Here is a 5,606-nt window from a genome sequence, read left to right as displayed (position 1 = left end):
ACCCTCGTTTGGCAGGGCTACTCTAAGGGCACCTGAGCCCATTGCCTCAAGTGTCATTCTTTGCACGCCACCGCCACACACCTCGAAAGGGACTCAGGGAAAAGGATGGGTAAGGTCATAGAGCTTGTCTTTGCTATTTGCTATTTGTTCACTGGGCAAGGAAGTCAAATCCTCAACTGGCTTGGCAGGCAGGCAGTAGAGAATGTCTAAATTGCTACATGAAGAAATAGATGTGGAAGCCAGTCCTCTAGTGATAAGAAGGCAACTCTCAAAAGAGTTACAATGTTAGGGCGAAGATAAGCAAACAAAATAGCAAAGTGCATTCAGACTGGAAAGGGAGAAATAACACTCTGTTTGCAGGTGACACAATCTTGTATAGATAGAAATATATATCAATGGAATAGAACTGAGAGCCCAGAAATAAGCCCATACTGGTCAATTGATTTCCGACAGGGTGACAAGAAAGGCATTCAATGGGAAAAATCTCTTCAACAAATGGTGCTGGGACCACTGGATAGGCACAAACAAAAGAATGAAGTTGGACCCCCTAACTCACATCATATAGAAAAATTAATTCAAAATGGATCATAAGCCTACGAGCAAAAACTATAAAACTGTTTTAAAAACAGAGGCACGAACCCAGCCGGCGTGGCTCAGTGGTTGAGCATCGACCTATGAACCAGGAGATCACGGGTTCGATCCTGGTCAGGGCACATGCCCAGGTTGTGGACTTGATCCCCAGTGGGGGGCGTGCAGGAGGCGGCCAATCAATGATTCTATCACATCATTGATGTTTCTATCTCTCCCCTTCTCCCTGCCTCTCTGAAACCAATAAAAATATATTTTAAAAACAGAAGCACGAATCTTTGAGCCCTTAGATGAGGCAATGGCTTCTTATATGTGATACCAGTAGCATAAGCAACAAAAGAAAAAATAGATAAACTGGACTTCATCAAAATTAAACAGTTCTGTGCTTCAAAAGACACACCAAGAAAGTAAATAGACAATGCACAGAATGGGAGAATCTATCTGCAAATCATATAGCTGACAAGTGACTTGTATCTAGAATACATAAAGAACCATTACTACTCACTAACAAGACAACCCAAATAATAAGAGGCAAAAGATCTGAGTAGACATTTCTCTGAAGACTATATACAATGTGCCCACATCACTAGACATTAGGGAAATGCAAATCCAAACCATGAGATAACACGTCACACCCACTAGAGTAGCTATAATTAAAAAGAGGTATTAACAAGTGTTGGCAAGCATGTGGAGAAATTGGAACCCTCCTATATTGCTGGCGGGAATTTAAAATGGTGCAGCCACTGTGGAAAAGTCTGGCAGTTCCTCAAAAAGTTAAACATAGAGTTACCATATGACACAGCAGATCCACCCCTAGGTATAGACCCAAGAGAAATGGAAGCATATGGCCACACAAAATCTTGTAAATGAATGCTCATGGCAGATTTATTCATGAGAGCCAAAAAGTGAAATCAACGCAAGTGTTCATCAATAGGTGAATGGATAAACAAAATATTATTTGGCTATAAAAAGGAATGAAATACTGATACACGCTACAACATGGATGAACTTTGAAAACGTTATACTACTTCAAAGAAGCCAAACACAGAAGCTTATATGTTGTATGATTCCATTTATATGAAAGGTCAGAATAGGCAAATCCAGAGACAGAAAGATTCATATTTGCCAAAGGCTGGGGAGGAGGGAATAGGGAGTGACTACTTAGTTGGTATGGGCTTTGGCAGGGGGCTGATTAAAATATTCTGGAATAAGATAGAGGCGATGCTTGCACAATACGGTGGTAGTGGTGAATATTCTAAAAATTATCGAATTTTGTACTTTGGATGAATTCGTATGTAAATTTTATCTCAATAAAGATGTGTTTTTTAAAACCAAGGCCAGAGTCTGGCCAGTGTGCCTCAGTTGTTTGGATCTATGTCCCATATATGGAAAGGTCATGGGTTTGATTACCAGTGAGGGTAGATACCTAAGTTGCAGATTTGGTACCCAATGGGGCATGTACAGGAAGTAACTGATTGATGATTCTCTCTCTTTCTCTCACGCTCTCTCTCTCTCTCATCAATAAACATATCCTCAGGTAAGGATTTAAAAAATAAAATAAAATAAAAGCCATAAAGTAACCCTTAAATTGTTACTGCCCTGGAGCAACTCTAGCAAGAAGGTAAAGGAGGTTGTCTTGAGTGAAGGTTATAGCCTGGGTCTCAGGTTTGATATTGCACTATCCTATATAATAAAAGGCTAATATGCAAATTGACCAAACAGCAGAATGATGGGTTGCTATGACGTGCACTGACCACCAGGGGGCAGACGCTCAATGCAGGAGTTGCTCCCTGATGGTCAGTGTTCTCCCACAGGGGGAAGCACTGCTCAGCCAGAAGCTGGGCTCATGGCTGGTGAGTGCAGCGGCAGTGGTGGGAGCCTCTCCCGCCTCTGCAGCAGTGCTAAGGACCCCTCAGGGGATGGGAGCAGGCCTAAGCTGGCAGGTGGACATCCCCTGAGGGATCCCAGAATGCAAAAAGGCACAGGCCAGGCTGAGGGACCCTCCCACCAAGTGCACGAATGATGTGCACTGGGCCTCTAGTAGTTATATAAGATGTCACCATTGTGGGAAGCTGGGGGAAGGGTACACAGGACCTCACTATACTGAACTTCGTGTGAATCTATAATAATTTTAAAATAAAAACAAAACAAACAAAAAGTGTCAGATGGGTTGTAGTCTTATCTGGAGGCTCTAGAAGATTCTGCTTCCAAGTTCATTCAAGTTGGCAGAACCCAGTTCCTTGAGGCTGTCGGACTGAGGTTACAGTTTCCTTGGCCCCTTCATCTTCAAGTTGGCAATGGAAGATGGAGTCCTTCTCATTGTCTTGAATATTTCTCACTCCCCTCTGCCTCAGTCAGTGAAGCTCTGCTTGTAAGCACTCCTGTGCCAACATCGAGCCCAGTTGATAATCCAAGCTAATCTTCCTGTGTTCAGGTCAATCGGTTAATAGCCTTTTTTAAAAAAATATATATTTTATTGATTTCTTACAGAGAGGAAGGGAGAGAGATAGAGAGTCAGAAACATCGATGAGAGAGAAACATCGACCAGCTGCCTCCTGCACACCTCCTACTGGGGATGTGCCCGCAACCCAGGTACATGCCCTTGACCGGAATCGAACCCGGGACCTTTCAGTCCGCAGGCCGACGCTCTATCCACTGAGCCAAACCGGTTTTGGCGGTTAATAGCCTTAATTACATCTGCAAAGGCCATGTAATGTAGCATATTCATGAGTGTGACATAAGAGGGCAAAGTTCACAGAGGCCAAAATTCTGCCTACCACAGGTGAATTATTTAAAAAACTATTTGGGCCTAACTGGTGTTGCTCAGTGGTTGAGTGTTGACCTATGAACCAGGATGTCACGGTTTGATTCCCAGTCAGGGCACATGCCCAGGCTGTGGGCTCGATCCCCAGTGTGGGGCATGCAGGAGGTGGCCAATCAATGATTCTCTCTCATCATTGATGTTTCTTTCTCTCTCTCCCTCTTCCTTCCTCTCTGAAATCAAGAAAAATATATTTTAAAAACTATTTGGGATCTAAACACCCCAGGATGGGTGAAGAGTTGGGTGTTGGGGAAGCAGAGAGCATTAAAGAGTTGTTCCCACTTTGGAGCAGCCTGAAGGGATAGGCCTGAGCTGCCATCACCCAAGGAGAGGGTAGCAGGTGGAAAGAACAGCCAGGCAAGAGCCAGCTGCTCTCCCCTTCTCAGACGTTCTCCCATGCTGTCCTGCCCCAAGCTCAGCCTGCGGTTTTCTCTTTGGACCCAGCGTCAGAGGACCAGGCTCCTGTGTATCTCCTTTCATCTCCAAGGATCCTTTACCTAAGTCAAGGCTGGAAGGAATCCCAGTGAGTCAGGGCGGCAGCCAGCCCATGAGTCCTGCGTTCTGGCCGCAGTCTGCCGCTAGGGGGCAGAGTCGTCTGCACCAAAAGCCACACAACTGGAGTGCGCGGCGTGCGTGTGCTCCTGCACGCACTCACGTGAGTGTGTGTGTGTGTGTGTGTGTGTGTGTGTAACTGTGTGTGTGCATGTGTGTGTGTGTGTGTGTGTGTACACGTGTGCTGAGAGGCGCTTGTCGCTAGATTGAAGGAACGTGACTGTCTCCCCACGTCAGAGCCTCCTCACCCTGCCTTGTGGGCGGAAACAGCAAAGCAGGCTCTTAGAATAGAGGGGGAGTCCCCAATGGGCCCTGGTCTCACCTCAGTCACCCCCAAGCACCCATCTTCTCCTGTTCTGGCTGAAGAAGGGAATCAATCGGGAGCTAGAGACCCAGTGTTGTGACTACAAACGGCCTCGAAGGGGCCACAAGTTGTCTCTTTTTGGCGCAGGTCACTTATCAGCCCTCCCAAACTCGGGCCCAGCGCCCTCAAACACCAGCTCACCAGCATTGAAATTCACAGCAAAATGCAAAACTAGTGAATAACTGGGCTCAGGTCCCAGAAATAGGCTGCCCTTTCTACGGGGTGACGGGAAGATCCTCCCCGCTTCCTGTTGCCATGGTTTCCACTCAGCTACCAGGCAGCCGGTGCCGGGGAAGCCATTTCCCGCAATGGGATGCTGGAGCCGCCTGGATGTGCAGCTGGTGCAGCCAAAAGAGAGGCAGGCGAGAAAACAAACAAACAAAAAACCCTGGTTCCAGAGATCCCACTGGCCAGAGAGTAAATATCAAGGCAGTGCATACTCCTTGAGCACACAGATCGAGAGGCCTGGACGAGAGGCTTCGCAGAAAATATCAAAAAAATGTTAAAGCCAGCACACGTTCGGGCAGAATGAACTGGGCACTGGATATGGGCTCCCAGGAAGGGGTGGCCAGAGAAACACAACGAGGGGAGAGCCCCTTGGCCATGCTCCCCATGGAGGGGTGTCTTGGGGGTCCCCAGCCCGCACAGCACAACAAACTCTGAAGTCCGGCTCTTTTGTGCCCTGACATTTGAAACCTAGGAAATTGCTAGGACGCCTGAGCTGGGAGCCCCGAGGGCCCAGGAATTCCCCGTAGGCCTGCCCACCCCTGACAGCCCACCACCCATCCAGGAGGGCGGGCGAGGAAAAGCGGCCTCTGGTCTCCCAACCTGCAGGCTGCCCCAGCACAGACTCAGGGACCCTCTCACCTCTGCCCTGCTGTTTGTCCCCAAACCCCAGCCTGGTGTTTTTCTGGCCACACAGTCTCTCCCAACCCTGCTCCGTAGCCTAAATGATGGGGTAGGGAGGGGCCGAAAGCCAACCTGGCTCCACTTTAGAAAAATAGAGGGCCTATTGCGGTGCTGCCCTCCTGCCCCCAGATCCCTGTCTGGACTGCCTTCAGGAGGCCCCTTGCCCCCACGCTCAGCTGCTGCTCCCTGCTCTGCCCATGTGACAGCCCCAGGTGAGGCCCACCTGCTGGCCCCATCCGGAGGGGAGGGGCGAGGAGGCCACCCCAAGGTCTCGTGAGGGGCACTCAGAACCCCTGAACAAGGGATCAGACCTGGGCCTGCAGCCCCTCTGGCACTTCCTGGGGCTCCACCAGCCTTCCCACTGGTGGAACT

The sequence above is a fragment of the Myotis davidii genome, unplaced genomic scaffold (genome assembly GCF_000327345.1).
Source record: "Myotis davidii unplaced genomic scaffold, ASM32734v1 scaffold462, whole genome shotgun sequence".
Classification (NCBI taxonomy): domain Eukaryota; kingdom Metazoa; phylum Chordata; class Mammalia; order Chiroptera; family Vespertilionidae; genus Myotis; species Myotis davidii.
The sequence above is the reverse complement of the archived record's forward strand: the minus strand, read 5'-3'. Positions refer to the sequence as shown.